The sequence below is a fragment of the Muntiacus reevesi genome, chromosome 3 (genome assembly GCF_963930625.1).
Source record: "Muntiacus reevesi chromosome 3, mMunRee1.1, whole genome shotgun sequence".
NCBI lineage: Eukaryota > Metazoa > Chordata > Mammalia > Artiodactyla > Cervidae > Muntiacus > Muntiacus reevesi.
In genome coordinates, this window is record NC_089251.1 from 112,991,873 (window position 1) to 113,000,014 (window position 8,142).

Genomic DNA, 8,142 nt, shown 5'->3' on the forward strand with positions numbered 1-8,142 from the left:
TGATGCTTTTGAACTGTGGTGTTGGAGAAGATTCTTGAGAGTCCCTTGGACTGCAGGGAGATCAAACCAGTCCATCCTAAAGGAAATCAGTCCTGAATATTCATTGGAAGGACTGATGCTGAAGCTCTAATAATTTAGCCACCTAATGCAAAGAACTGACTCATTGGAAAAGACCCTGATGCTGGGAAAAATCGAAGGCAGGAAAAGAAGGGGACAACAGAGGATGAGATGGTTGGATGGCATCACTGACTCGATGGACATGAGTTTGAGCAAGTTCCAGGAGTTGGTGTTGGACAGGGAAACCTGGTGTGATGCAGTCCATGGGGTTGCAAAGAGTTGGACACGACTGAACTGAACTGAACTGAGAGCCCAGCCCCATGTGCCTTGTTCATGAAGAACCAATTTCTTTGGTTCACAGAACATTTATAATATTGCAAAGTCTTTACCAACTCAGAAAAACATATTTCCCTGTTCCAGGAACAAAAATGGAACCACTATGCTTCAGAAATGCTAAGTTAACATTTCCATTGACCAAGACATTCTGATTAGCCTTTCTGAGCAAAGTGGACAGGGCTTCTCATATTTTTGCCTCTCACACTCTGTAGCTGCCACCCAAGGATCAAAAGGGAAGCATTTCACTATAAAACACTGTCAAATAGTTTAGAGGCACATTCATTAGTTTAACTATTTTTTCTTGGCATAGACTTAAAATTGAACCAGTCCTTCCCAAGTCTCCCTAACTTCATTTTTCTCTTGGCACTATCTCCAGAAATCTTGTTTATACTCCATTTTTCCCCCTAGGCTATTGTCTAAGATTAAGACTATAAGCTGTTTCCTAGCACAGTGCTGCTCAAACTCTAAGATCCGGTGGATCAATAAAAGAGATTTGAAAGAAAGAAAAAAGTCTTAGGAAACAGTATGAGAAAAAAAAGAAAAGGAACCAGTATGGGGTTCTATACACTATATTTTACCAAATAAGGTTATTAATTTATTGACTTATTTTCTTTTGCTCACTGTTGTATCTTCAACGTCTAGTATTTATGTTTTATTTTTCCAAACTTTAAACTTTTAATTTTGCATCGGGGTATAACTGATTAACAATGTTGTGCTCGTTTCTGGTGAACAGTGAAGGGACTCAGCCATACATATAAAAATATGGAACACTTCATGAATTTGCATGTCATCCTTGTATAGGGGCCATGCTAATCTTCTCTGTACTGTTCCGATTTTAGTATATGTTCTGCCAAAGTGAGCAAGGGCTATTTTTTAAATGGCTAATTTTTACTGGCATCATTTGAGAAGAAAGGGCATTTTCACATCAAGAAAGTAGGGGGAAAACCATCTCAGAATAAATAAGTCTTCTACACTGAATAAGTTCAGTTTTATGAAAAACTCATTACATTATCATTAGCTTTCTCATTTCTTGGGGGACTGGTGAAACTTTCGGCTTTCACCTCTAGACTCTGAGTTGAAAATTTCAAGGATCTTTTCCTGCTGGCTCTTTCTGGGTTCTGGTTCTCTTCTGCCCTTGATGACATCCCCAACAGGGGCCCTTGTATATACAAGCTGTGGATTCCTAGTGTCCTTAGGTCACCTGGCCCAGCTGTAGGTCTTTTCTTCCTTTAGCTTTGTTCTCATGTTGCTCTTTTCAGAACTTCATTCAGCAAGTCATAAAACACACCTGCACCTCAAAAGCCAACCATCCATTTATCTTGGGATTTCCACAGTGCCTTTCCTTTAACATTCAATTATGCTAGCTAAATCTTCACAGTTAACTTCTGAACACAAAGGTTGGCCCCACAAGGTTTTCATTAATAAAATGGAGATTGACATTACTACGGAGAATTTTGAAAATGAATGAGAGAAACTAATTCAACAAACATTTATTTAGCAAGCACTGGATTATAAAGATTAATAATAAAATGTTCTTTGTCCTATAAGCAGTCACAGATTTATTGGAGAGGCAGCATATAAGTTGAGAGTTTGTTCTCTTAACCTGCAGTTGATAAAATGGATGTACTTGGGGAAAGTGTGAAAGCAAAAGTGTTAGTTGCTCAGTAGTGTCTGACTCTGCAGTCCCATGGACTGTAGCCCACCAGTCTCTTCTGTCCCTGGAATTCTCCAGGGAAGAATACTGAAGTGGGTAGCCATGCCCGTCTCCAAGGGATCTACCTGACCAGGAATCAAACCTGGGGCTCCTGAATTGCAGGCAGTTACCATCTGAGCCACCAGGGAACCCCCATACTTGGGAAAGAGAGTGCATAATGAGATTGGAGGTAAAGATTTGGTTGTATGTGCATTTTTCTGAGAAGTTTCATTACTCTCATTAGATTTTCAACTGAGTCCAAGATTTCCAAAAGAAAAATGCTGATATAAACAGATAACTTTAATACACTAAAATAGATTACCATAAGGAACTGTGACCGATATTACGGGTGGACAAAGAGAGCACTTTTGTTCTGCTCAAGGGAAAAAATACAGCTTCATTGATCAGGGTTTCAAAGGACAAATAGGAGTTGGGGAGGGGAGATGGCAAGGACATTGGAGGCAGAAAAAACAGCATGTGCAAAGTCATGGGTTCCAGGAAAAAGATGTATGTTTCAGAAAAATGCAATGTGGCTGGAGTTTGGAGTGCATGGTGAGACATATACATGGCTAGGGAGTCATAAACTTTATAAACTGTGTGGATTACAGAGAACCAGCAGAAATCTTTAAAAATAGGGTTTGACACTGTCAGTTGTGTGAAGTATATAAACATTTATCAAAGGAAAAATGTTCCACTCCTGCCTCAGTAAGGGGGTGACTTGGGCAATGAAGTCTGCTGTTCCTGAAGTCTGGAAGCATTTGAGAAAAAGAGCAAGAGTGCTAGGGCGTAGCCCAGCCCATAATAAAATGGGCATAGTAAAGTGTAATCTGGAGATTACACGTAAAATCTGTCCTAACCAGGGATCAAACCTGTCCTAACCAGGGATTAAACCTTATCCCCTGAGATGGAAGGCTGAGTCTTAGCCACTGCACAGCCAGGAAGTCACCTCCTTGTTTGCTTCTTGTCTTTCTCTGATCCCCACTGCCCCCTTCATACATCCAGAAGAATTTCTTTGGTTTTTACCTTCCAGGTTTTTACCTTCTAAAAGGTTTACCTTCTAAAATGGTTGAACTAGAAGGAATCTCAAAAGTTATTCTGAGATTAATAGCCCCACATCCCTATTTTACAGTTTTGGAAATAGACTTTGAGTAAGGAGATGATTTCTTCTCCTTGTTTCTCCCCTTCCATCTCTAGTTTGGTGCTGGGCCTGCGGCTCTCCTCTTGCTCTTTTGAGGAAATTTCAGGGGCTCTTTTGGCTTTAACTAACATCCCCATACCAGAAATTCCAAGATTTGTATTCCTAGTTTGATTATACTATCTAAGCCCCAAACCTTTTAATTGTCTACAGAACTTCCAATCTGATATTTTAGATTCTCCTGAAGCACAGCATGTTCAAAGGTGAATTGATGATCTTTTCCCATCTCTAGTATTACCTGCTTTAGAAAATGGCACCTGCTCTCAGTGCAGGGGGCCCAGGTCAGGGAACTAGATCCCACATGCTGCAACTAAGGGTTGGAATGCTGCAATGAAGATTGAAGATCCTGTGTCCTGCAACTATGACTCAGCGCAGCCACATAAATAAATATAGATATTAAAAATAAATAAACATAGTTAAAGAAAATGGTACCAGATCCACCGAATCACTCAAATTAAACTAGATATTATGTTTATATCTCCTCCTTTAATGTCCTCCCCAAATCCAATCAATCACTGAGACCTCTCATTTTACCACCTAAAATGTCCATTTGTCCTTTTCTGTATATATATTTATATATTCCCCCCCCCCAAGCCTCACAGCTTGTGGGATCTTAGTTCCCCCACCAGAGACTGAACCTGAACCCTTGACAGTGAGAGCGAGGAGTCCTAACCATTGGACTGCCAAGGTATTCCCCATCATCGCTGTATTAGACCACTATCTTTTGCTTGGACTTGCTGCAATATTCTTCTAACTCCTAAAGTACTCATCTCTCCCTGAATCTCCTTTCCACACTGCAATCACAGTGAACTTCTTAAAACATAAACCTGAGAATACTATGCTTTTATTAGCCCTTTACTAGATGATCACTGCTTGGAGTTAACAACTAAAGTCTCTTATTTTCCTTCTTTCTGCCCAATTCTTGAGTCTCATTTAGTTTCATCCTGTCTCTCATTATGCACCAGTCACACTGGCCTTTTTTTTCGGTTCCTCACCAGTGCCAAAGCTCCTTCCCTGACTGAGGTCTTTGCACATATTATCTCTCACATTCCTTCCCTCCTAGACTGGTCAATTTCCCGTCACCTTTCAGGTTCTAGCTGAAGCTCAGGACTTCAGAGAAAACTTCCTGGTCTTCTGACTAAGTGAGGTCCATCTATTCTTTCTCATGCACTCTACACAGCTGTGATTGAATAATTATTTTAATAGCTGTTTGCTGTCAGTTTCCCTGACTATAGATTTAAAGGGGAAGTGAACTCTTAAGACTTTCTCTCCAGCACATTGCCTCAGTTCAGTTCAGTTCAATCACTCAGTCGTGTCTGACTCTTTGCGACCCCATGGACTGCAGTGTGCCAGCCTCTCTGTCCATCACCAACTCCCGGAGTTTACCCAAACTCACGTCCAATGAGTTGGTGTTGCCATCCAACCATCTCATCCTTCGTCATCCCGTTCTCCTCCTGTCTTCAATCTTTCCCAGCATCAATGTCTTTTCAAATGAGTCAGCTCTTTGCATCAGGTGGCCAAAGTATTGGTGTTTCAGCTTCAACATCAGTCCTTCCAGTGAACACCCAGAACTGATCTCCTTTAGGATGGACTGGTTTGATCTCCTTGCAGTCCAAGGGATTCTCAAGAGTCTTCTCCAACACCACAGTTCAAAAGCATCAATTCTTCAGCGCTCAGCTTTCTTTACAGTCCAATTCTCACATCCATACATGACTACTGGAAAAACCATAGCCTTGACTAGACGGACCTTTGTTGGCAAGGTCCGTCTGCTTTTTAATATGATATCTAGTTTGGTCATAACTTTCCTTCCAAGGAGCAAACGTCTTTTAATTTCATGACTGCAATCACCATCTGCAGGAATTTTGGAGCCCCCCAAATTAAAGTCAGCCACTGTTTCTCCATCTATTTGCCATGAAGTGATGGGACCAGATGCCATGATCTTAGTTTTCTGAATGTTGAGCTTTAAGTCAACTTTTTCACTCTCCTCTTCCACTTTCATCAAGAGGCTCTTTAGTTCTTCTTCACTTTCTGCCATAAGGGTGGTGTCACCTGCATATCTGAGGTTATTGATATTCCTCCCAGCAATCTTGATTCCAGCTTGTGCTTCATCCAGCCCAGCGTTTCTCATGATGTACTCTGCATATAAGTTAAATAAGCAGGGTGACTACATATACAGCCTTAACGCACTCCTCGCCCTCAATAAATACTTGTTATGTTAGTAGAGGGACTGAATGGTCTATACACCTAGTGGTAGAGGATAAACTAGAATCCAAAGTCATTTCTGATACAGTATTCTTTTCTTTGCCACCCTAAGATGATACCCCACACTCCAGACTTCCTCTTCCTCTTCCCAATGATTAATTATATGCCTTTTTTCTCTTTTTGGCTACGCTGGGGTTTCTCTTGCTGCAAGTGGGCTTCCTCTACTTGTGGCGGGTGGATGCACAGGCTTTTCACTGTGGTGGCTTCTCTTATTGCAGAGCATGGACTCTAGGGCACTCAGGCTGCAGTAGTTGCAGCCTGTGGGCTTTAGTGCACAGGTTTAGTTGTGGCAAACAAGTTTAGTTGTCCCACGACATGTGGAATCTTCCTGCATTTGGGATCAAACCCCTGTCGCCTGCATTGGCAGGTGGATTCTTAACCACTGCACCACCAGGGAAGTCCTATATGTCTTAATTTTTTTTTTTTTTTTTTTTTTTTTACTGTGCTGTGTCTTAGTTGCAGCATGTGGGATCTAGATCCCTGACTAGGGATTGAACCTGTGCCTCCTGCTGTGGTATCCAGGAGTCTTGGCCACTGAACCACCAGGAAAGTCCCTAAATATATATCAATATTGTGTGTTCTGTTCAGGGGCCTGTTAAAACCAATCTTGTGAACTAATTCAGGTTTAGAGACTATCCTTCCCCCCAGGATATCTGCCTTTTAACTGGGAATACCTGTAGGACAGAAAGTAATCCCAAAGGGACTAATCAAAATTTCAGGCACTAAGAAAATATTATTGAAAGGAGGAAATTTTCACTATCATCCCTTAATGGGATTATAGGAAAGAAACTTAAAATGTACCAGATTTGCTTTAATGTTTTTGTTTTTTGATTTATGGGACTTTATCTTTGCAACAAACCTGTTAGGTAGATATTATTATCCCTTTCACCAAATAAGGGACTCTCTGAAAGTTTTAGTAATTTACCTAGAGTCATAAATCTGTTGAGGAGGCCTGTATTTAGTCACTCCCCCTCCCAGGTTATGACTCCTAGTCTAATCCTATTTTTACCATACACGCCTAAAAGGGTAGGCTAGGCAACTTCTTACAGCTTACACATAAATCTGGGTCATGAAGTTAACTAAGTAATCTTTCTTTTCTTTTTTTTTAAAAAGGCTTACCAGGTTACTTTTCTTCCTTTGGTGGGATCTATGCTCTGAACCTGGATTCTGCCAGAAATCTATCATATTTGGTACCTCACCTTATCCATTCCAACCATAAATGTGATTATGGGCAGGAAAAAAGTATTTTGAGCACTTTTGGCAAAATTATGATGCAACATCCAAGATATGTTATCACTTATTTTACTACTGAGTCCACTAAAGCTTCCTATATCCAGGGAGTGGATGGTATCAGGTTGACCCTTAAGAGTGCATTCTTTTTTTTTTTTTTTTTTTTTTTAGAGTGCATTCTTCATCTGTTTACTACTATTTGTAAAAACAAAAGCTATTAGGAGATGGGCTGTCCCATATCAAAGATGCTTGCAGGGGTCAGGTTTGCCTCTGATGAAAAATGCTTCTGCCCACCCTTTGTGTATATGTGTGTGTGCTCAGTGGCTAAGTCCTGTGTGACTCTTTACGACGCCGTGGACTGTAAACCCACCAGGCTCCCCTGTCTATGGGATTCTCTAGGAAAGAATACTGGAGTGGGTTGCCATTTCCTCCCCTAGGGAATCTTCTCAACCCAAGGATAGAACCTGCATCTCCTGTGTCTCCAGCTTTGGTAGGCAGGTTCTTTACGAGTGCCACCCCCATCCTTTAGACTTCCTCAGTACAAATTTCTCTTGGGGTTGGAGGGACACTTTTACGTTCCTCTCAATGTCAGACAAACTTCCTTAATAGCTTTGTGACCTTGGGCACATGCCTTAACCTCTGTTTCCTCAGTTGTAAAATGGATTGACTGACAGCTATTTTGATGCTGAAAGTCTTTAATATGTTTGAAAGCACCTGACAACAAAAGGTAGTCTACAGCAGGTATTTAAAGAACATTAATTTCCTTCCTTCTCCAGGTAAGGGCTCATTGAAAGAACAGTAAAATTTTGTGTAGATGTGTGAAGTGTGTTTTTCTTGGAAAAACCCACAGTTTAACAGATTATCACGGGGGGCCAGCGATGTCCCTGAAAAAGAATTGTAGATTCTCCTGCCTGCAACCGCCAAAGGGTAAATCTCTCTCAGGGGATCAGATTTTTTGTGGATATTTTTGTTCTCTAGGTACTCTTTCTTGTAGACTGATAACAGAAGAGGATGACCAGGTGAGGGGCTTTCTCTCTCAGGGCGGGGTCCCTTTGAACTTTCCCTGAGGGCTCTGTGACTCCTGTTTGTGTTCCCTCCCATAGGAGGGGTAGTGTGCCATCTGCAACTGGGAAGCAGGTTTAAGGTCGCTCAGCCTTCGAGGGTCGCTTCCTCACCGAAAAACCAACTTTTGTGGGTTTCCTCAAGCTAAAGGGACTCTCTTCAGCTCCAGCTGTTAGTCAAAACCTCGTGGTGCAATCCTGGCCGCCAATCCCACCCTCCTAGGCCCCAATCCCGAGGCGGTGGGGGCGGGGAGGCCGCGCGCGCCGCTTCCGCTCCTCCACACCACCAGAGGGCGCTGCGGTCCCGC

General features: G+C 41.8%; 1 non-coding gene across 1 annotated transcript; it reads right to left on the reverse strand.

The window, feature by feature from the left end:
- Nucleotides 1-1,149: 1,149 nt before the first annotated feature.
- Nucleotides 1,150-1,254, reverse strand: LOC136165681 (U6 spliceosomal RNA). The gene has a single exon (XR_010662684.1). It is a non-coding gene; the product is annotated as a U6 spliceosomal RNA (small nuclear RNA).
- Between the last annotated feature and the right edge of the window lie 6,888 nt (nt 1,255-8,142).